At 47.6% G+C, this 24,838-nt stretch overlaps 1 protein-coding gene across 10 annotated transcripts in view; it reads left to right on the top strand.

Moving 5' to 3' along the window:
* The window catches only part of WWOX (WW domain containing oxidoreductase), a 918,690-nt gene that overhangs the window by 476,609 nt on the left and 417,243 nt on the right, over positions 1 to 24,838 (top strand). The window lies entirely within an intron of this gene.

Here is a 24,838-nt window from a genome sequence, read left to right as displayed (position 1 = left end):
CAGCCCACCAGGCTCCGCCATCCCTGGGATTCTCCAGGCAAGAATACTGGAGTGGGTTGCCATTTCCTTCTCCAGTGCATGAAAGGGAAAAGTGAAAGTGAAGTCGCTCAGTCGTGTCCGACTCTTAGCGACCCCATGGACTGTAGCCTACCAGGCTCCTCCGTCCATGGGATTTTCCAAGCAAGAGTACTGGAGTGGGGTGCCATTGCCTTCTCCGGAAAGGGAGAGATAGAGGGACACAAAAGGAGGGAGAGGAGCAAAACCAGAAAAGCAGTTGGGAATTAGAAATGTTGAAGAAAAGAAAGGAAGGGAGGAGGTGGGGGAGAGAAACAAAGAGAACTGGACGAAGCAAGAAAGGAAAAGAGTGAAGACAGACTTGGGAAATAGACTGGGAGTAGACATCGACACTGTCAGTACCAGATGTTCCCTTCAAGCATCGCCTTGTGGATGCTTCCTTTGCTGTAAGAAGTGAGTTCTCAAAGGGTCGTTTCCAGACCAGCAGCTGCATCCATCTCCTGGGGGTTTGTGAGAACCGCACACCCTGTGGCCACTTGTCAGACATCCGGAATTGGGAAGGCTGAGGAAGGGTCCAGCCAGGATCTTCCCAAGCCCTCCGAGTTTAAGGACCACTACTGTCAGACATTCTTATAGGACTCAGACTGTCTGTAAGGATGGCGGTTAGAAGGCCTCTGAATTTATGGGGAACTACACCCATCCTCCACCTGCCATCTCAACCTGTAACAGAAGCAGAGGTTGAGACTCCCCCTGGCGGTCCAGTGGTTAAAACTCCAGGCTTCCAACGCAGGAGGCGTGGGTTCGATCCCTGGTCGGGGAACTAAGATTCCATGTGGCATGTGTCATGGCCAAAAAAAAAGAAGAAGAAACAGAAGTTGATGAACAGAAACCATTATTTCTTCATTTCTGAATTTCACCCAGGAAGGCAGAATTCCCTTTCCCTGGACCACCCATGATACCCTGAGAATGTGGGGCAGATTCCACATTCCCAGCAGTCAAGGTCTGAGCCACGCGACTTTGGCAGAACATCAGGATATGTATCAGCTCTCTTTATGTTTCCCCCGTTGAATCATCATGGCCAACGAGAGAGTAGGGATCATTAAAGAGTTTATTTTCATCTTTATTTTATCATTTAAAACACATTTTTCCAGCAAGAGTACTGAGGACATAAAAGGTTGTGTGTTGAATAAGTACCCAGATCAGCGCAGTTTCATCACCATCCACTCACATGGTTTTCTCATCTTCTCTTCCCACGCCCTAGTAAATCAGAGTCACTTTAAGTAGATGTTGGAAATATGAACCTAATATGTTCTTGACGTTCCCATGGCCTACTCAGAATTTAAAATCAAAGTCCTCATTTCCAATCATCCGTCTTAGGCGAAGGGACTGTATTTTTCAAAAGGGGAAAATTGAAAATGTAAAAAGTCCTCCCTCATTTTCAGCATGGGCCCTGGTTGTCTCAGGATCATTCTCCCGCTCACCAATAAATATTTATCATGGTTAAGTGAACAATCATGGGGAGTCAGACCCCACTTTATTGATGCAGCTTCTCAGGGCATGCTAATTGTGACTCTGCCTCCTCATTTGATGTTTTATCAGAACACACAGGCATATACTTTATGAGGTTGGGTAATGAAAAGAGAGAGACCCCAATAAACGTATTTGCAAAGAATAATTGTTGCCTATAGCTCCTCCACCCTCCGTGGGCACAGCCTCCACTGCACAATCCAGGGCAAGCAGTCCACAGCTCAATTAGACCTAACTCGCTTCATTTTGGGGCATTAAGTTATTCTAAATTAATACTATATTTCACATCCGCAGGTCTGACTATTAACCGGATTTGGGACCCTTCAGGGTTTGTCCTTTAGTGTCCCGAAGCTCTCAAGTAGGCATTTTCAAATTCCTGCATTAGGACAGATTAAAAATTAGTTAGAAAGGCCTGTTCAATAGTCCAGTCCTTTCTCTGCACCCCGTGTGCCTGCAGAAGGAAAAGGGAGAACCTGCAAGTGAGGTTAGGTGTGGCCTGACACACTTGCCGCTGTTTGCTGCTGAAATAGACCTTCTTTACCCTAGGAAACGATTTCTGAAATCTCTGTAGCCTGTCCCAGAGTCAAAGTCTAAGCCACAACTTACCAGGAATCGCTATATTTCTTTTTTTTCTTTTTGCAGTAAGAGTGCATTTTGACTATAAACCAGAAAAGAAAAAAAAAAAAAAAAAGTGATGCCTCACTACAGGAAAAAGTGACGAGACGTGAAAATGTTTTGAAAATCGTGACTAGTTAACCCCTAGAAAACAGTTGTCGGGTTCTTGCTTCATTATCTCCATCTTTAGTTATTCATCAGAAATCAGAAGTTTACCTGAAAACCTGACTTCTTGAAGGTTATTCGCGATGAGTCAGTTGTGTGGGTTTTTTTTTAGGAAAGATTCTGACAGATTCGTCTTTTCCAGGTCCCCACGCACTAACTCATTTCACTTCCATTGCTCCTCTGTGTTTAGCACGTAGAAGGTTCTGCGCTTATTAGAGAAACTCTAAGCCTTGTCACCTGTGTCATCCTCGGCAAGGCAGGCTGCCCCCACACCCTGCTCACGCCAGCCACAGGGTTTACTTCTAGGCCACCCCTTGTTGTGCAGGGACGGTTCCCTCCCCACAGACCTCCACGGCCCTGAGAACACTGGCCGTGTTGTGAGGTCAGTACCGGGGGGATTGGGGGGGTGGGTGGGGAGAGACCGCCGATGCTGCTGGGCATCCTGTGATGCGAGGGGCTGCACCCGCTCCCCAAGAAAGAATTATCCAGCCCCCAGATCTCAATAATGTCGCTGGTGAGAAACCCTCTTCTAGCCACTCCTAAACCATCGGCAGGTCATCATCAGCCTGCACCTGGCATGCGATCTGCCACCCCGCTTACCTTGAGTTTGCCTTTGCTAATTCCTGCTCAGGCTTCAGGAGACCTCCTCCCCCACCCCACCCAAAGCCTCATGTGTCTTTAAAAAGCCTTTGTTCAGCCCTGCAGTGTCCTGGGCCACACTCTGCCCCACCCCTTCCTTCCGACCCACCCCCCAACCGACAAAGGCTCTTCTTGACCAAACTTGAACCCCTGTCCTCTGAGCCCACTTCTCAATTAGAGCACAGTGTTGACGGGGGCCCCGGCCTGGCCAGGTCTGCGTAGCTCAGGCTGAGTAAGAATCCCGAGTCAGGTTAGAGAGGATCCCTCCACCCTTGGTATCTGATTCCCCAGGCCTGTCTTCAGCAAGAACTCCTCTACCCTTGATATCTCTTCTTAGTAATTTTTTTTATCTACCAACTTCACCGTGCCTTTCCCAGCCCACTCCTTGGTGATAAATTCCCAGTGTCTTTACTGTATTCGGAGTTGAGTCTGATCGCTCCCCCTCTTGCTATGGTCTTGACCCTTATAGCCCTGAATAAAACCTTCCTTAACATTTTAACAACTGTCAGAGTACTGCTTTCTTTCTTACACCCCACCCTACACAGCCAACTCTTTGAGGTCAGGGCCTTGTTGTGGCCTAGGGCCAGATGTGGACATGGTAGTCACCTAAGAGATGTTTGCTGAACGAATATCTCAAAGCGTTTGACGGAGAGGGGACACAGATTTCAATGTACCCCTAGCCTCAGACTCCAAAGGACACACCTGACCCATCTCTTTGTCTTCTTTCCTCCCTCCAGGCATTTTCCAGCTACAGGCTAGATGTGTGTATGAATAAACTCTACCATTAAGTCCGTGAATTATTTAAGCACTACCAGCAATTCTGTGTAAACTGTACAGTGGGATGTATTGCATATGCGTGCACTTCAAGAGCGCCCGTCAGCCTGTCCAGGATGGCTTGATGTTTCTCTTAGCCTCACATCAATACTCAGGTATTCTCAGATGTTGCAGGTGGCCAGAGCCTTTGTGTTCATGCTTCTGCAGGTGTTCCGCCAGGGCCCAATCTATATGTCCGAGGCCGTCTCTAGACCCCCCTTTGATAATTCTCCCTGAGCAGATGCATTCGATAACAGCTTCACTAATGGGTTCTGACTTCATCAGATGTATTAATGACTTCTTTTTCAAAGTAAGAGTGCTTTGAATACAAGTCTTCATTGCTTTAGAAGTTCGTAAAAGCAAAGGCACAGTATTTCCCCTGGTGTTTGTACAACAGAGGAATAGCCTGACCCCCAGGGCCTGGAATTCCAGCTGTTTGCCTCTTGTTTGCAATTCCAGAGTCCAGGCTGCGGGGCAGAACATCTCCCCCCCCACCCCCCCCACCCCCCCACCCAGATTCCCATTCCTCTGTCTGATTTTGGTGAACTCCTTTCTTAAAAAAGGCTTACAGTCACTTCATCTGCAAATTAGTTTTATCCCATGACAAAGATGGAAAGGAAGACCCAGAAGTGGCCTGCTGGGTGTCTTGAAGAGCATATTCTCACATGGCAAGAGTCCTGCATGGAGAGAGAGCCCAGTTTGCAGAGGGGGAAACTGATGTGCCAGGCAGAGGGTGTGGTTCAACTTGGACGCTGCACTAACTCCAAAGGCTTTACACAGTCCATTTCTCCACGCTGCTCTCAGTCGTAGTGGTGAACGAAGGAGAAGCAGCAACCTCTGCCTTCCAAGGTGTTCTGAATGCATGAATGATTTTCTTCAAGAGGCAGAGGAAACCATGGTCTCCTTACCATTTCCTAACGCTGCAGTCCTCCCCCAAGTGCACACTGTCTTTATGGAGATCGTTGTTGTCTGTCATCCACTGGCTCAGTCGTGTCTGACTCTTCGACCCCATGGACTACTGCACACCAGGTTTCATTGTCTTTAACTATTGCCCAGAGTTTGCTCAAACTCATGTCCATTGAGTCAGTGATGCCATCCAACCATCCCATCGTCTGTTATCCCCTTCTCCTGCCTTCGATCTTTCCCAGGATCAGGCTCTTTTCCAATGAGTCAGCTCTTCACATTGAATGGCCAAAGTATTGGAGCTTCAGCTTCAGCATCAGTCCTACCAGTGAATATTCAGGATTGATTTCTTTTAGGATTGACTGGTCTGATCTCCTTTCTGTCCAAGGGACCCTCCAGAGTCTTCTCGAACGCCACAGTTTTCATCAATTCTTTGGATCACAGTGAAGCATCATAGAGCCATGCCCATTTGCTGCAGAGTTAGCAAGACCTGGCTGACATCTGGTCTTGAAGAATGCAGGGACTTTGGGCTCCAACACATAGAATGAACCCTTACAGCTAACACCTGTAGATTTATAGTTGTTCCTCTCCAACTACAAGGGCCATATGCCCAAATCCTTCACTTTCATGTTTATTGCACTTACAAGTGAGGACATATTGGGTGCAGGGGCTGAGATTGCTAGTGGAGCCCCATAAATAAGTTATTTATGATCCTTGCTCACCATGATGACCATCTTAATTTCATGTTCCTTAAATCAGGTTGTGAATATCCCCAGTTTTCCCTGGTGAAGTGCCTGTGCCAGATTTTATTAGAAGTCACAGGAACCCAAATCTCATTTTCTTAAAAAGTCAAGCTTTTTAGTGACTCAGTTCAGTTGCTCAGTCATGTCCAACTCTTTGCAACCCCATGGACTGCAGCATGCCAGGCTTCCCTGTCATTTTAGTGATACTGCTAAGTCACTTCAGTCGTGTCTGACTCTGTGCGACCCCATAAACGGCAGCCCACCGGGTTCCTCCGTCCTTGGGATACTCCAGGCAAGAACACTGGAGTGGGTTGCCATTTCCTTCTCCAGTGCATGAAAGTGCAAAGTAAAAGTGAAGTCTCTCAGTCATGTCTGACTCTTAGCGACTCCATGGACTGCAGCCTACCAGGCTCCTCCATCCATGGGATTTTCCAGGCAAGAGTACTGGAGTGGGTTGCCATCGCCTTCTCCGATAAGCCTTATTATTTAGAGCAAAACACACACAGAATATCATCTCATAGAATGCCTCTTTTGTCTTTTTTTTTTTTCAAAGATAGAGCATGGGTTTTCAAACACACATCTCCTCCTTACTCTTGCGGATCTTCTTTGCTATGAAGATTTGTGCACAGATGATTCTGAAAGCCCATGTGGATATCATCGCATTACTCATTTTTATCTATCATCTGGATCTCACCTTTTGGATCTCTCTTTCCTTAAAGTGGAGCAAGATGCTTGCAAATGTGTGTTGCTTTGTTGTAGATAGTGTGCCTGTTGAAAAGCAATTATCTGCACTCCCCCCGCCTCCACCCCGACCTGGGTCCTCAACTCAGACGTCTTTCCTGGTTTTGTTGGCCTGGTGTTGTTGACAGCCACCTCCTGGGTTTTCTTGCCATGGTAGAAGTCCAGTCCCCCTCCACCATGCCCCCCCCAACCCATACATACATTTCACTCTGTATATCACAGGGGAGTGCTTCTGTATTTCAGTTAATTTTACTTTTATTTATCACTTCCAGGTTCTATCGCCAAACTATGCAGCTTGTTCTGTCAGCTGCCATGTATCCCTGTTTTAATCCCACTTTTCCTTGTTTAAAAAAAAATTTTTTTTTTACATTTTCCCCATCTGGATGGCACATGTACACTGTAGTGGACATGCTGCTGCTGCTAAGTCGCTTCAGTCGTGTCCGACTCTGTGTGACCCCATAGATGGCAGCCCACCAGGCTCCGCCATCCCTGGGATTCTCCAGGCAAGAATACTGGAGTGGGTTGCCATTTCCTTCTCCAGTGCATGAAAGGGAAAAGTGAAAGTGAAGTCGCTCAGTCGTGTCTGACTCTTAGCGACCCTGTGGACTGTAGCCTACCAGGCTCCTCCGTCCATGGGATTTTCCAAGCAAGAGTACTGGAGTGGGGTGCCATTGCCTTCTCCGAGTGGACATGCAGCTTGGTCTAATGTGTACATAGAACAGACAGTCACAGAGGAGTGTCTCAGGAGGCAGGCAGTGCACTGTGTCCTCTGGGGCAGTGCAGATGGCAGTGTCTGCAGACCTTCCAGCTATCACAGCTGGTCAGGACTGTGGGGACATGGTTGCTGGCATCTGGCAGGTAGGGCAAGAATGCTGCAGACCGTCCCATGATGCACAGAACAGCACCCCCCACCAACCCCCACCCAGAAAATTAGACAGCCCAATGTGTCAGGAATGCCAGGGCAAGCGGTGCTGGTCTAGGAGATTTCATTCTTTTCTAGTCAAGGCAGCAATACTATCTCTCTTTGCCATCTAAAGTTGTGGTGTGAGATAATGCAAAGTTAAATCCTGTGATCTTAGAACCAGTGAGTGGAGCTGGTTAATCTGTAAGAGAAATGTACTCTTTGCAGTTGTCAGGAAGGCAACCCTACATAAAAAACAGGATTTAAAGCCAATTGAGATTTACTTCACTTAGTATGATAATGTCTAGATCCATCCATGTTGGTGCAGATGGTAGCATTTCATTCTTTTTTATGGCTGTATAATATTCCATTGTGTATATGTACCATATCTTCTTTATCCATTCATCTGTTGATGGACTTTTGAGTTGTTTCCATGTCTTGGCTATTGTGAATAGTGCTGCAGTGAACATGGAGGTCAGACAGAAAAAAACAAATATATGGTATTGCTTGTATGTGGTATCTAATGGTCCAAATGAACTTATTTGCAAGACAGAAATAGCCTCACAGACATAGAAAATAAACTTACAGCTTCTAAAGGAGGAAGGCGAGGGATTAATTAGAATTTGGGGATTAAAGTATACCCACTACTGTATCCAGAATAGATCATCCACAAGGACCTACTGTATAGCACAGGAAACTATACTCAATATCTTGTAGTAACATCTAATGGAAAAGAATCTAAAAAAGAATATATATATATATATATATATATATATGTTTATACTCAGTTATACATATAACTGAATCACTTTGCTTCTGTACACCTGAAACTAATCCAACATTGTAAATCAACTCTATTTCAATAAAAATTTAAAGGAAAAAAAAGACAATTTAGAAACAGAAAGGTCATGGGCTAGAGCTAGGGTCAAGGGAATCCCCAGGAGGCCCATGGGGCGTGCGCCCCGTCCTCGAGTGCATCGGCAGCCACTCAAACAGAAAGAGCCATGTTTTCAGGGGACCTTTCTTCCCTCTCCTCAAACAATACCCTGGGCTTTGTCAAGGGAGCCGCAGCCTTAACCGAGAAATCCTGGACAACACATCAGTCTGACTTTCCATTGCTTAGCTCCAGCGTCTGTTCGAAATTCAGTGCAAAGCCGTAAATCCCACTTTGCTTCGGGTAGCAACCTGCATGGTGTGTCGATTGAGCATTAGAAAAACAGTAAATCCAGCCCATTTATTCACATTAACCAGCCAAGGCATCCCGCGTGCCCATGTAACTACTGGAAATTACTGACGTGGCCTTGTAGACCATGCAAAGATGGAAGCATATGGCAGAATTCATATGTGAACAGATTGCTTTTTCTCCTAAGAACGCTTTATTAGAATGTCAACTCTTCCAGCTTATGAAGGATACACTCCCCACCTTTGATTTAAGCTCCAAGTCACCCCACCACACTTTTTTGTCACCATGTTCTGCTGTGCATCTCACATCTCCTCCTGCCTGTTTCTGAATGGCCTACTTAAACCTTGAGGTGGGCCCTTCAGTTTCCCATAAATTAATAACACGTCTATGAATATTTCCTGGCCAATCTTAGAAGCCTCCGTCTGTTCCAATACTGGGCCCGTGAAAACGGGGGACAACTAAAGCAAGCTTCTTCTTTCAAATGTCCTTCCCGTGAGAGGCAAAATATTATTAATCTGGACTGCCTGCTACTTTTCATTTACCATGTTGCTGCTCATGGGATTACAGGCACAAAGGTTTCATAAATTTCAAATAAAATACGAACATTTGTTGTCAAAATACTCTTCAGCTATGAAAGCCTTACTAGTGCTAGTTCCATTTATTATCATTATTATTGTTACTGTTGTTATTATTATGGTCTTTTTATCCACACGCATTTACATGTTCTGAGTTCTGGGGAGCAAAGCTCCCCCTCCCCCTCCTCCCCTCATTCCCTTTTAATTGTCTCTTGTCTCTTTTGAGTCTCTTCCCTCCTCTTGCAAGCAGGAAACAGGAAATCAGTCCGTGAGTGAATTTTTTGTCCCTCCTGCCATACCTGGCTGTGTGTGGGCACTTTGACTACAGGGCACATTCCTGCCCTTGTTTGTGAGCAGAGTCCCTTGTCTGTCAGAACAGAGATGGTTCGCGCGGGTGGTTTGACTGCTCCAGCCGCGAGTGGCACCCAGGTCCCACCCGGGAGGCTGTGGCCAGCCCAGGAGGGCTGGGGGCGCCGGGTGGGAGTCAGCGGAGCCAAGCTGCACGGGCCGTCTTTGTGGAGAGCAGCCAGGTCACCAGCTGCCAAGAAAACAGCCTGTCCTGAATCCAAAGGGCATTGCTCACCTGGATCAGAGAAATGGGGGTGAAGCTGTTAGCTGAGAGACCCAAGAGGCCGACAGAATGGATGGATCCAGGACGAAAATGAAATAATCAAAGCCATTTAGTGAGCTCTGACCAGGTGCCCAGGAGTATGCCCCAGAATGACTGTGGAAGGAAGGGCAGGTGTACTGAGTCAGACCAGTGAGTCTCACAGTGGGGTCTCCTGACCCAGCAGCCTTGCCATCACTTGGAAACTTGTTAAAGACACAGATTCTTGAGCCCCCCTGCAGATCTACTGAATCAGAACCCCCAGGGGTGAGGCCTGCTGAAGCCCTCCAGGTGATTCTGACGGTGGTCGTTTGAGATGCAGCAGGGCACGCAGGGAACACAGCCAATATTATCAACACCTGGCCTGGGAGTCCGAAGTACGGTGCCGCTACCTGTGTTACAGGCCTCCGGGCAAGTCTCTTAAACTCTCAGCACCCAGCGTCTTCCTCCCTGAGGGGGAAAATCGTGCCTGTGGTTCTGACCTCACAGGGTTTCTCTAGAATAATGCTGGTCCCAGTGACAGCAGCTAAGAACCTCTGTGTTACCACTGCTGCGTACCAGGCTGAGTGCCAAGCATGCATTCTATACACTCTCTGTTCTGACCCTGACCATTGCCCTTGAGGTAGGTGTTATTAATTACCTCCAGCTTAGTGCTGGGAAACCAAGTGGCTAGCTGATCTGCTCAAGGCCATGCTGCTAATCAGTGGGTATCACAACAGAGCATCCTCCTTCCAAAGCTCACGCAGGCCCTGGGTTTTTCACAGTATTTCACTGGATTAAGAGAGTGTGTGTGTGAAAGGGCCTGATGAGTTACAAATGCCATATAAAATACTATAAAGTGGTGTTACCATTGTCATTTCGTGTGTATGGGTGTATACACACACACAGGCACACACACATAAATGTGTATGTGTTGTTGCTGTTTCATCGTTAAGTCATGTCCAGCTCTTCTGTGAGCCCTGTAGTCCATCAGGCTTCTCTGTCCATGGGATCTCCCAGGCAAAAATACTGTAGTGGGTTGCCATTTCCTTCTCTAGGGAATCTTCCCCACCCAGGGATCGAACCTGTGTCTCCTGCATTGGCAGACGGATTCTCTACCACTGAGCCAGCATGTACATGTGTGTATTTCTTAAAATTAATTCTCCCACTGGCATCTTTCCTTGGGGTCTCTCCTCTGTGGGATCCTTTGGCCTGGCTCAGCCCGTGTTATCAAATGTATTCACAATGTAAACTGGGCCACACAACGCAGACTGGGTCTGGATTCAGGCATCAGTGCCAGTTAAGAGTCAGGTTTGCTATGGAGTACACGGTCTTATCTTTCCCACCAACCAGCAGAGGGGAGAAGATTCGAGACTTGGATGACCACTGTGGGTTTCTGCAGGCTTCTAGGGCAGCCTTTGTGAGCGGAAGACAACATTGAGAGGTTTGCCTCGGTTTTTCAATTAAAAATTACTTCACTCATGTGACATGTTCCAAATCCTAGCTTTTTTTCTGGGCTTGTAAGTTCAGTTTACAATTCTTAGTATGTTGCTTGCAAGCCTGAAGAATTTTAGCAGTCATTTTGGAGGAGCTATAGAATAATATCTCAGCTCACTTATGCATTTAAGTGAAGACCTTGGAAACGTGACAGTACATTTACAAATGTAATATTTTGATTTCCTTTTCAAGTATTTTTACTGACAAACTTCCCAAGAATGTAGGTAATTTGCATATATATAATAAACTACACTTCAATTATGAACCTTAAGTTTACTTAATCTTCTGATATTTTTATAAATTTTGTGATGTTTTTGCCTATAGTCACACTGCTGTAGTGATTACCACTTACACGTTTAAAATTGAAACTGTTAGGCTAGTGTATAATTCTAGAGTAGGGGTGAGCAGACTTTTTTCTGTCAAGGGCCACATGGTAAGTATTTCTGGCTTCGCAGTTCCAATACTGTCTGCCACAACAATTTAACCCTTTAATATGAAATCAGTCCCAGACAATACATAAATGACTGGACCTGGCTGTGTTTCAGTAAAACTTTTTTGTTTTTAAGGAAAAAAAATATTGCTAAATGAGATAGATAGTTCCTTTGGGAAAAGCAAATATCTAAAGTTAACCAGACCCTGATGCTGGGAAAGATTGAAGGTGGGAGGAGAAGGGGACGACAGAAGATGAGATGGTTGGATTGCATCATCGACTCAATGGACATGAGTTTGAGTAAGCTCAGGGAGTTGGTGATGGACAGGGAAGCCTGGTGTGCTGCAGTCCATAGGGTCACAAAGAGTCGGACACGACTGAGCGACTGAACTGAACTGAACTCTACGTCAATTATATTGCCTGAAAAACAGACAGTATTCCATTTGACAGCTTTTTGGAAAAGAAAGAACTTTAGAAAATTTATTCATGGATTATATTTCTTTTATCCCTTCAGATTCACTCACCGTCCTTCTTAACCATAACAATAAAACTTTATTGATAAAAACAAGCAATGGGCCAGATTTGACCCAGGGGCCATAGCTGGCCAACCCCTATTTCCAAAGGCCAAACTCAGACATTACAAGTTCTTAAGATACCACATGTGTGAAGCTATGCCAACACCATAGCATTATTGTTCTCATTTTGATTATCTCAATATTTTTATGTTTAATTCTATCATAAAGACGTAGGACACGGAAACGCCTTCCTCAAGATGCTGGTGACACCCCCATCTTGAAACCCTCTCCTTGGGTCCTTTTTGTGACAGACACCTGTAGGTGGACCAAGGACACTTACAGAAGTGGGCCCAGGTTCACAGTCAATGCTGCCTGCGTGAAAAAATCTGCTAGGTCCAAGAACCAAGGGCATGTGAGCCTGGAGGCGTGGCTGGGCCAGCATCCAGGGGTCTCCCCTCTGACCTACGTGGCCGCTTCTCACCTGGCCGCCCCGTTGTGCTTCTGTGTGGATTTCCTGCAGCGTTTATGGCCCTGCAGTGAGCCTGGCCGCAGTCACCCTGAGGTCTCGCTGGCTGTGGCCTCCAGAGCCGGGACTGGAGAAGTGGCCGTCGCTAGCATGGTACTCGGCACAGAACGGTTGCTTAATGAATATTTATTGAACACTTTCCAGCTAATGCAAGAAAGCTAAACAGTACAACACCCGGAGGATTGAAGTTTATTGAAAATCGACCCAAAGGACTATGGTGAAAAGAATCTGAAAAGGCGGGGAGTTGTGGGGGGGCGGGTGGCAGAGGAAGGCATCTGTATTTATTAAGCGCCTTCAGTGAGTGCTGTAGTAGAAGGTGCGGTGTCATGAGACAGACAGCCTGGGGCCAGGCTGCCCTGGGTTGAATCCAGACTCTACCAGGCATAGCTGTGTGGCCTTGGGCAAGTTCATCAGCCTCTCTGTACTTACTCTCGTTATCTTTGAAAAAGTGGTAATCTCACAGGGAGACTGGAGAATGAAACGTGCAGGTTCCAGAAAGCGCTTTAATAGGCCCAGCATAGGTGTTTGTTTTTGGTGATTTCCTTAGCTCACTTCGTCCTGATGTTCCCGTGTCATCCCCATATGACAGGTGGGGAGACTGAAAGTCTGGTGGCCTCAGAGCACGTGGCAGCCTCAGACTTGGAACCCAAGCAGCCGCCCACTCCATCCGACCCCCCATCCCTCCACCTGCCTCACTCCGTGTTTCCTTCTTCTCTGCGTGGGGAACTTGGGGACCAGGAGGAGGAGAAGGGCTTGAGGAGAACACACAAAGGTGATGTGTCTGGTGAACCAGAGTTGGGGTGTGGGCTCCTGGGAACCTGGTTGAGCTGAGCTCAGGTCACGGCCCTGAGATGGACTCTCCTGTGAGCCGTCCTCTGGAGCCGCAGCACGAGTTACGCTTGGTGACAGCTGCTCTCCCCGGGTGGACCTAGCAGACACAGGGGCAGGTGTGTGACTGCGCATCCAGGTGGAAGGCCAACGGTGGAGAAAGAGAACTTGACTTGTGCGCATGGCGAGGGAAAGGGAAGAGGCGGCCAGCGTGTCCTGGACACATGTTTCAGAACACGCATGCTGTTGTTTAGTCTCTCAGCCGTGTCCAACTCTTTCTGGCTCTGTGGACTGTAGCCCTCCAGGCTCCTCTGTCCATGGGGTTCTCCAGGCAAGAATACCGCAGTGGGTTGCCATTTCCTTCTCCAGGGGATCTTCCCGACCCAGGGATCAAACCCATGTCTCCCACATTGGCAGGCGTGTTCTTTGCCACGGAGCCACCCGGGGAGCAGAACACGCGCAGTGCAGAGCGGAGTGCTCTGGGCCCTGGGAAACCCTGCCCCGGAGCGGCTGCTCGCCCGTCCCCTTTTATTCCCGCCATGTGCACCGCAGGAGAGGAACCTCGATGTGCATTCTTGGGGCCTGATGCCGCACTCTCCTGCCACCCCCCCCCCCCCACCGGAGTCCCGGGCTTGAGCCACGAACACCTGCCCCAGAGCTTCTGTCCTCCGCCAGCACGGGAGAACTCTGCTCTTTGCGAAGGGAGTCAGTCTCAAAGGCAAGTGTCTGGCCTTTCAGGACCCCGCGATGACCAGTGGGATCAGGGCAGGCTCCCCTGAGGGGGAGCGTCAGTCTGAGGGCTGGAGGGGCCTGACCTCAGCCAGGAGGAAGATGAAGGGCCAGGAGGGCAGAGGGGAGGACCTTAACTCTGGCTTTCGTTTTTCCTTCCTGCTCCTCCTCTCTGTGCCTTGGCACCACCCCAGGCAGCCCTTCACCTTGTTTGCCTCTGAGGCTGGTCTCTGCGTCTCCCCTGTCTCCTGCGAAAAGTGCCAACAGTAGAGGCATTAAGATCTCTGTAAAGGAGATTAGGAAACCCCAGAAAGTCCACATGTTTGAATTTGGGGGACAGGAAAATAAAATTTTTTAAAAAACCTAGATATGTTTCTAACCATCCCACAGATCTTGATCTCCTAAATGGGAAGATTTTTTTTTTCCTTTATTTTAAATTCTCTGAATTTCTAGCACAGCGGGTAAAGCAGAGTATTCTTCAGGCGTAAGACTGTGACCATTTTCCTCTTCTCAGTCTCAGCGGAAAGGAGGTTTTGAACTTAATTCCTTTTTTTTTTTTCACTTGTCAAATTTATATACCATAAAATTTCCCATTTTAACCATGTGTTGGCATCTAATTCGGTGGCACTAAGTGCATTCACAGGATTGTGCGACCCTCACAGCCATCCGTCTCCAAGGGAACTTGCTTCTTAAATCTCCCAGCTGTGTGTTTCACATCGCGATGTCGTTCAACCCAGTCTGGTGGAAAGGGGCAGTTTGGGACTTTTTTTTTTAACCGCTAGCAGTCTTGTTACCCTCCCCCAGTGATCTAACCTCTCTGAGCTTCAGTCTCAGTCTGTAAAATGGGAGCACGTCTCCCCACCTTAACGCCCTGTGATCTGAAGCTAGTGAGACGACAGGCAGGGTGACCTCTAGAGTCTGCTCATCACCCCAAGTCCCTGGTGAGGCTTGAGAGGGTAACACACCACCCACCTCTCCTTCTCATTGATCTGCCTCATCCTGAGACTTGGTTCTCCTTTTTCACACATGGAGTGTGTGACAGATGAGGTCCCAAGAAGCAGTTCCTGTATGGACTGTGTGATCACCCACCGTTGCTCAGGGCCTCATGAAGGCACAGACGGGTAGGTGCAAGGAGCATCCTGGCGTGGGATCTGCTGGGCTCTCTCGTACAGTTGACGAAACTCCAATCCATAAAAGCTGTTTGAAATTTCCATTAGGAGATTTGCACAAGTGGTTAAAATTAGTCATGCATTCTTGGTCTAAACTGCAGGAAGGGTGTCTTTACTGTGAAAATGATTATGACATGTTAAAGCTGGGTAATGGTAAGCAGACAGTTTTCCGAGCTGCCGGGCGAGTTCTGGAAATGCTCTATTTATTTTCTCCCTACTGACTCCTTTCTTTCAGGCAAGACTGCCGGTGCAGTGACTTGGAAAACAACTGAGACCCAGCAGTTTCCAAGCATTGGCATCACGTGGCTTCATCTGTAAGCCAGGCCGGCTCTTTTATTTTTGTAAGAGGGGGCCTTAAAAAATAGCAGCATTCCCAGTTTGCTCACTTTAGCTCCCCCCTCGCTTAACATTTCTAGAAGGACAACATCGCATCTAAGGTCAGGGCATGGGCAGTGACTTTTGTGCGCTGAAGACCAGCTGCCTGGTTCAGTTGGTTACTTACTCCTTTGTAGTGCAGCAGTGTTTTCAGTGTTAGAGAAAAGGCTGTGATTTTCTTTGATGTTAAAAAGCCAGCCTCTCATATTTTCCAACACCGTTTGCATTCAGTCTGACGGCCACTAAACACGTATGTGGATTTTTTCATCTGAGAGGGTTTTCTGTCTGCATATTGTTTACATTTATCAAGCGTTGTCCTGCCCAGTACTTTATATCCATTGTAGCCTCTGGACCTAGCTGACAACATGGCCCGTGTGAAACACAAAAGAAAACACAGCGGAAAGAGTCAAAGGGTCTTCTTTAGAGAGAATAAGAGAACAAGGACAGGCAAATGTGGCCGTAAAAATGAGCCGTGTGCTGAGTGGAGGCTCTGCCTTTGTTCTGTCAGCAGTGTGTCACTTGTCAGTCAGGCACCCCCTGCCCCTTACACACTCACTAAGCTAATCCGGGAGCCCAGCTTTGGCTCAGCTCTTAGCCTGCAATTGCGCAGCCTAAAAAAAATCAGGAAGGAGGATTTCATGAAACAAATATTTAAAATAACAGGAAATAACTGGGAATATCTGATGTTGTTTGGGATTATCTAAACAAAAGAGTTTAGTATTTATTTGCTTTTTTATTTGCTCTGGTTCTTTGTATTTGGTGACTCTGTGGAATGCCACATGCACCATCAGAGTAGGCTACTTTTGTGCACACTAATTAAATATAAGAAAAACCAAACCCTGATTCCTGCAATTCTGGTACTTGGCCACCAGGTGGTGGTGTATCTTGGTTAAAGAATCTGACTTGCTAGGTGTAGGCACTCATCTGTGTATTCACTAAACAGCCTTTGTTTAGTGAAGTTATTTCGTGGTTTAGTGCTGTGGATATAGAACTGAGTTAGATTTGTCTCCTTGAGAAGCTTACCTTCTACTTTGCTGTCACAGATGGCAGGGTTTTTCTAAAACTGAATTCACTTGTTTTTCTCCTCTCACGCCCATTGTACTCTTCACTTCCGTTCAGAGTAGGAGACTTTAAGGGCAAAAACTGTTCTCAGATATCTTAAAAACTGACCCTAGTCAGACTCACCTGCCTGCAAAAATCTCTTATTTTTCCCCAACATTTATGCAGGACCTCCAAATGTTTGAACAGAAAAAAACACACACTGTATAAAAGATCAGCAATGCACGCATGCCCACGCCTCGTCACCTACAGCATCTCAGAAGCACCAGGGCACCAGACACCTTCACGGGCTCCTTGTTGCAGCTTCTTTCTCTGATCATTCTGGAACTTTTGCAGAGTCTGGAAGAGTCTGAATCAGAGCTTTCTCTGCCACATCAGGAGTGGACAGGGAAATGAGGGCTGGGGTGCTCGAAATCAGTGGTGGTCCAACTTTTCAAGCATAAAAGACCCCCCTCCCCTGTGTTCTTTAGTTGGTGCTTTTTTATATCTGTTGGCTGAGAAATATATACTAAAAATGCCATTTGAAGTTAAATAATCATCTAGAGTAATTTAGGATTTCATTGGTTAATGTGTTTGCCTACACTTAAAAAAGAAAGTTAATATTCTTTTCATACTAAGCATGTGCTAAGGAAGAGGGAGGTGAGTTAATTCTGTATTATGTAATAATTCCCAGTGACTTATGGGAATGAGTAGCTCAAAAATCTTATGTAATATTCCCAATGACTCTGTCTGCTAGGTCTTCTCAGTACTCTTGTACAAAATGAAATTCAGGAGATTAAGCTAGTGGTCTGTATCTAGGGAGTGGACAAGCCAGGATTTACACCAAAATGGTCCAAGTGCAGTGTTCAGAACAGGTAGAAATTTTGCAACCCGAAGTATCAATCAAGATTGATTGATATCATGATTACAATCGCCGACTCAAAAAGAATGAAAAGTCCAAGTGTTAGTTGTTCAGTCATGTCTGACTCTTTGCAACCCCACAGACTGTAGCCCACCAGGCTCTTCTGTCCATGGAACTCTCCAGGCAAGAATACTGGAGTGGGTTGCTATTTCCTTCTCTAGGGGATCTTCCTGACCCAGGGATCAAACCCAAATCTCCTGCATCTGCAGGAAGATTCTTTACTGTTTGAGCTTACGGGGAATAGGAAAGAATAATCAGGTATAGACACAGTTCCTCCTCTGCAGTTCCTCTGGGGGAATCTGGGGCACCTCCTATTGAGAAACCTCACTGCAGACTCTAAGGGTCAGAGACCACCCTTGGGAAGAATGCTCTCCTCTGACACGTGCTGTTGAGAGCAGATAGGGCATTCCCAGACACAGTCCTGCTGGGTGCTGCAAAGGTGTGCCTGGGGTGGGGGAGGAAGTGCTTCTGGTAACGGAGGCAATTGCCCTCACCCGCCATAGAGCCTTAGACCCCGGCTTCCCCTCCTCCAAACAGTCCCCTCTGGAAGACAAAAGGCTTTGTTGAGTGTTAAGATGAGTTTCTATTGTAAAGCAATGAGTAGACAAGCCAGAAAGCAAACATTAGAGAAGGAATGGATGAGGCTGCATAGTCTGCAGAACCTGCTCACATGCATACTTGGGCTCTCCCCACAGCCATGTGAATGCTTCTGCTGCTGCTGCTGCTAAGTTGCTTCAGTCGTGTCCGACTCTGTGCGACCCCATAGATGGCAGCCCTACCAGGCTCCTCTGTCCCTGGGATTCTCCAGGCAAGAACACTGGAGTGGGTTGCAATTTCCTTCTCCAATGCATGAAAGTGAAAAGTGAAAGTGAAGCTGCTCAGTCATGTCCGACTCTTCACGACCCCATGGACTGCAGCCCACCAGGCTCCCATCCCTGGGATTCTCCAGGCAAGAACGTTGGAGTGGGTTGCCATTACCTTCTCCAGCCATGTGAATGGGGCAGGGCTTATTTTTACAGTTAACTTCATCCCATAGCTGAGAAAACTGTGCCTTAAGAAGTATGATATCCATCCCTGAGTTCTGAAGCTGTTAAGACTCAAATCCTATATCTAGCATCCTAGCATGACCACGTAAAATATAAGACACTCAATTCAATCTTAGTTGTGTCTCTGTGTGTCTGTGAGGGGCTTCCCTGGTAGCTCAGCGGTAAAGAATCTGCCGACAGTGCAGGAGACTTGAGTTCGACCCCTGGGTCGGAAAGATCCTCTGGAGAAGGAAATGGCAACCCACTCCAGTATCCTTGCCTGGAGAATCCCCATGGACGGAGGAGCCCGGTAGGCTGCAGTCCCTGGGGTTGCAAGAGTTGGACATGACTCAGCGACTCAACAACAACAATTTCTTTCTATAAATGTAGCCCGTGTAGTGTTTGAGATATATTTATACTTGAAGAAAATTGTGTGGGATATACTTAGACTAAGAAATAATTTGCTGTTTACCTGAAATTAGAATTTAACCAGAATCTGCATTTTTGTTTGCTCGGCCGGGCACCTGCTCACAGCGTCTTCTTGTTTCTGCCCCGCTCTGCCGCATGGTCTGAATGTCATTCTATGATTCAGTAACTGCCCTGGGAAATCACAGTTATTTTCAGAGTAGCTCCTTATGAAGCACATGCCACCTGCTAAAAGCTTCACTTCCTGTGTTGCATTTCCTCACCTTGAAAGTTGGGTGTCCCTTTTCAGATGAAAAAACTGAGGCTCAGAGAGGGTAAACAGCTTGCTCAACGCCTCTTAATTAATGAAGGTGAAAACTAGGATTAGAACCAGCATCTGTGCCTCCAATGGCATTTCTTATAGGCGTCCACACTCCACGTCCCACTCCAGTATTCTTGCCTGGGAAATCCCAAGAATAGAGGAGCCTGGTCAGCTACAGTCCACAGGGTCTTAGAGTAGAACACGACTTAAGCAAATAAACAACACTCCAAAAAAAAATTTTTTTTTTTTAATTTAGAAAGAAAAATGATGTTCATAGTCACCCAGAGGTATAAAGCCCCTTGTAGGGAGAACCCAGGGGTTGGCTTGAAGAATTTGTTTCTTCACTGCATCTAGCGAAATGCTTCCCATGTAACAGGTCCTCTGCACATACCTGTTTGCTGACTGATGTTTCAGCAACAGTTCAGAAAATAAGAAGAGGGGGAGTGGAGAGAGTTGAAAGCTCAGTGCCATTTACACGTCTGTTTCGCCCTAGATGTATTTTAAATTTTGTCAGGACCATAAACTGTGTTTCCAAACACGAAGATAGATTGGGCCTCTGACCTCTTCCGAGGTGACATAATTCATCCGAAAGGCTTACCGCCCTGCGTGCCATTTCACAGTTCCCTGTCGCGTTTCTCCCTCCATTAAAAATAGAAGGGGCGGGTGGGGACGGAGGTGAGGGTGAGAGCTGGCCAGTTCTGTGTGTGCGCAGAATGTGGCCCCCATGAGCCCCAGTCCTCCTGTTAACACCACACTCTTATCCCGTAATCACAGCCTGCGGGAGACAAAATCACAATTCATCTGGAAAACGAGATTAACTCATTTAAGCTCTGATCACAGTGAAGAGTGTTGGCTGTTGCCTGGCTGAAGGGCAGCCAGCAGATTCCCAGCCCCTGTGGCCCGGGGGGCAAGGGGAGCAGGCCCACCGCCTGGGCTGAGGGCCCTGCACAGAGTCCTGTGCATTTCTGACGCCCCCCATCCTCTGACGAGGGTCGCGTTCCTCCCTTCCTCATCAGAGCATCTTCCGAACCACGCAGTGGTCTGCACAGCTCTGCCAAGAACTTCTCAGGTCGGTATGCTGCAGCGTCCCTCACGCTCTGGGCCCCTTAACACGTTGTCGAAATGAATCGCCGTGTGACTTGGCGCTGGTCAGTTCACGTGGAGGTTGGATTTGCAGTTGAATCAGGCACCTGCTTCCAGAGCGCGGGTGTGCTGGCCGAGAGCGGAGGTTGATTTCCTTCCACTCCCCACGTTCCCTTTCTCGGGAGGTGACTTCCCGCAGGGATGTCCCCGAGGCTGAGCTGCTCTGTCTGTCCCACCTGGATCCCTGAGTACCCACATCTACTTGTCCCCCAGATAGCCCAGTGGCCTGTGCGTTTGAGGAACTTGGGGACCCATTTCCCACATGGCACAGAGAGGCACCACGTTGAACATACAGTTAACTGCCCAGAGACTCGCTTATGGAAGCAGTACATTCAAGAAACCGGGGCAGCTGCTCCTGCCCTCTGCACTGTCCACGCCCACCCGCCTTGCCCAGTGTGCCCACCCTGCCAAGCCTTTCCGACATTTCTTTGCTGTACTGCTCACCTGGGATGTGCCAGAGCTCCCCTGTTCTCTTGATGCAGTTCAAGTGAGGGACCTGAATGGGTATGTGTGTGTTTCCCTTCTTTCTGAACAATCTTATTTTCTGCTTGGTCACGTCCTGACATCTGGACCACAAGTAACTTACCTGTTTGTCAAGGCCAGGTGTTAGGACCTAATGACCACTCACCAGGGATTTTAGAAAGGGAAGGGGACAAGTCACAACAGAGAATATTTTGAACAAATTTCTTGAAAGCCAGCTGGCTCCATGAGACAAAGATGCTGCGTGTCTGGCTCTGTTCCTGCCAGGCTGTCCTCTCTGTGATGGAGAAACAGACAGACCCTGAGTCCTCCAGCGTTTCCTGTAGATTGTTTTGTAATGTTCAGAGTAATAGAGAGTAATACGCATTTTAAAATATATCACTATTCCCTTTGAAGAAACATACCATTTCTGGGGCTTATTCAGTAACAATGACTGAATAATTGCTTCAATACACAGGAACAAGATGCTCTTATCAGGCTGTTGTAGATGCTTTGGGAGGGAAGTTTTAGGACTAGGTGGCTGCAGCCGTTCAGAGCTTTGCTGAATATTTAACAATTTTTTGTGTGGGGATCCATCAGCTAAGACGACTATCAATTTTAGAGCATACAGCTGTTCAGGAATAATAGTTTGAAAGACCAGCCCCAAAGATCTTGGTGATTAAAGTGTGAACAGATGACGGAATGATAAACCTTAACACTTAAAATGTGTTTTTATAGTTCCCTCCCTATGTAATAACATTGTCTGATGAATGTATTTGCGATGAACAGACCGAGTGAAAGAACCTTCCATAACGGGACCCAACAGCTTGAATGCAAATGTTTGCCCCCGGTTCCCCTGTTAGTGATCGACTGTGTATATTGATCCCTGTTAAAAAGGGGGCACCCAGGAGCACCCTCAAAGCCCTACTGCGTACGCACTCCCACTTATAAACGCATGCTTTGCACGGGTATCGATCACAACTATTCCATAAACAGATCTCACAAAGTCCCTCTGTGCCCGTGCCATTTAAATTAGTCCAAATTCAGAGCAAAGCTCCCTTCCAAAGGGAAATAGCGTGTCTTCCAGCAGCTCCCCCTACCCCAGCCCCGGCGTGCCATCATTCGTAATCTGTGCCGGGTTGGTGAAGATAGCACCCTCCCAGCCCTGCGGGGGAGCGGGCGCTCAGGTGCCTGTACCCTAGTTGATGGATGTCCCTTTGTGTCACATCAGGTGAGGAGGTGCCCTGAATGCAAAGCCAATGTGCGCTTGACTTCAAAATGTTACACGAATTAAAAGCACTAAAGAGAATTGGCCACCAAGTGTAACGTATGAAGCTTGTTTTCATTTGGATTTAAATGAACCTACGATCAAAGACTGGAGGAGGAAATGGTAACCCACTCCAGGATTCTTGCCTGGGAAATCCCATGGAGAGAGGAACCTGGGGTCTCAGAGGAGTCGGACAGGACTTAGCAACTGAGCAGGCACACAGTGTCAGAGACATTTTTCTGAGACAATCAGGGAAACCTGACTATGGAGTAGCTACTAGGTGGTATACAGCAACTATTGTTAATAGTAGGATACTGTCTTAAATAGAACTCGTTTTGCATTACAGACGTAGACTGGTACGTTTGTAATTGAGGTGATGTGATGTCTGGGGTTTGCTGGAAAATGACCTAGAAAAAGTACTTGGAAGACAGGGTGAACAAATCAAGATGGATAAATGTTGATAACTATGGTTGGCTATGGATTTATTTAGCTAATTTCTCTATTTTGGGGTATGCTTGGAAGCTTCCATAATGAAATACTATCTAGAGGTCTCAAACGACAAACTGCCAGGAAATGACTGTTAGAAATAGCCAGTATCAGATTCCAGAGCCTCTGGACAGGGCATTGTGTGAGCCGGAATGGACAGCTAATTTCTGGTAACCAGACTGGCAGAGTTCTGTCCTTGTATGGTTATTATTATCTGGGACCTATTACGGGCTGAATTGCATTCCCTTAAATTCATACATGGAAGTCCCTTGCCCCAGGACTTCAGATTATGACTGTTTGAAGATAGGGCCTTTAAAGACATGATTCGTTTAAAGGAGACGACAGAGGATGAGATGGTTGGATGGCATCACCAATTCAATGGAGGTAAGTTTGAGCAAACTCTCAGAGATAGTGAAGGACAGGGAAGCCTGGCATGCTACAGTCCATGAGGTCGCAAAGAATCAGACTCGACTTGGTGACTGAACTGAAGTTAAAATGAGGCTGTCAGGCTGGACCCTGATCTAATCTGACTGGTGTCCTTATAAGAAGAAGAAATCTGGGTGCACATGGAGGACCCAGGACTGCATGCTTAGAGGGGAGACCATGTGGGGACGCAGAGAGAAGGTGGCTGCTCGCTTGCCCAGGAGAGAGGCCGCAGAAGAGTCCAGCTTGGCCTAGGGATTGCTCAGAGCCTCCAGCACGGTGGGAAATAAGCACCAGTGGGGTATTTTGTTACGGGAGCCCTGGCAGACTAATGCTCGGATGCTGGTCTGCCTACGAGGTGGCGAGAGACAAAGACAGACCTGGGACTCGGGGGACCAGGAGCCTGATTGCGGTCCCCGCCCTGCCTCCAGCTAGGAGGGCAGCGTGCCTGCACATGTGTCCACGTCCTTGTGTTATTTCCGTGAGGCTGTGTCTGGTGGGATGGGAAGAGAAGTGGGGAACAGGAGGCAAAAGGACGACTCTCGGGGACTGCGTGAGCCCGAAGCTGTCCGTCTGTGGGGCCCCCTGCAGCACGCGGCCATCTCCTCCACTGTGCTCAAGCAACGTCCGGCTCCCTCTGCCCACTGGGCCCGCATCCTGATGGGCACCCCGTGCACCGTCCTGCTCTAGCATCCATCTCGGTAAGGATGCCGAGGGCCCAGCTGTGCAGAGATGCTCCAGCAGAACGCTTCGGGCAGAGGGTGCTGTCGTTGAGACCTCTGGAGATGGGTGAAGAGGAGCCTGGCATGGTGTCGGCCCTCGGTGGGGTTAGGACAGAGTCACTGAAGGGGGGAGGACAGGATGAAGGCTGAGAGGCAGGCGGGGGCCACGTCACACAGAGCCTTGCAAACCATGGTGAGGGCTCGAGATGGGCTTCGTGTTGTAACACGGAGCCACTGGCTGCTGTTGAGCTAGAGGGAGACCATGTGAGGACACGGAGAGAAGGTATATGACCTGTGACGTGTGATACACAGCATATGTCTGATAACATACATAAGATGTGACATCGTATGGATTCTGTGTTTATAAGCTATGTCATGTGTTTGATACAAGATGTAACATATGAAACAATGTGATAGTACTCATGCCAACGCCACAGCTACTGGGTAGGGAATGGGTAAGGACTGGGAGCACAGAGACCAGTTTAAAACAGCAGTCCCCAACCTCTTTGGTACCAGCGATCGGTTTCATGGGAGACAGTTTTTCCATGGACTGGGGCCGAGGGAAATGGTTTTGCGATGATTCAAGCACATTCCTTCAAGCTTCCCTGGTGGCTCGGCTGGTAAAGAGTCCGCCTGCAATGGGGGAGACCCAAGTTCGATGCCTGGGTTGGGAATATCCCCTGGAGAAGGGAAAGGCTGCCCACTCCAGCATTCTGGCCTGGAGACTCCCATGGACAGAGGAGCCTGGTGGGCTGCGGTCCGTAGGGTCACGAAGAATCAGACGTGATTGAAGCTGCTTAGCACGTACATGTTCCTCTACTTCCTCCTCACTGTCTCTTCATATTTATGTTTGCCTCTCTGTGCTTCCCACCTCTTTGCTGATGGGAAGCTGTGTGCTGGTTTGAAACCCATTCAGAACACAGTGGACTCAACACCAAGTGGCTTATTGTAAATGAATCCACTCTGACTGCCGTTCCTTTAATGGCACCTAAATGATAAACGTTAATAAAAAAGCATTTTCGCTTGGGAAAGCACAATGGTATCTGTTGCCAGACTGCCAAAGCTGTTTGCTTTATGGGAAGGGATTTGAAATAAGGGGTTTTGGTGGTTGTATTTTTGCTTCAACAGTTATTTATGGAGAAAGTATGGGC

The sequence above is a fragment of the Giraffa tippelskirchi genome, chromosome 7, assembly GCF_054371585.1.
Source record: "Giraffa tippelskirchi isolate mGirTip1 chromosome 7, T2T-mGirTip1v1.2.pri, whole genome shotgun sequence".
NCBI classification, from domain to species: Eukaryota; Metazoa; Chordata; class Mammalia; order Artiodactyla; family Giraffidae; genus Giraffa; species Giraffa tippelskirchi.
The sequence above is the reverse complement of the archived record's forward strand: the minus strand, read 5'-3'. Positions and strand labels throughout refer to the sequence as shown.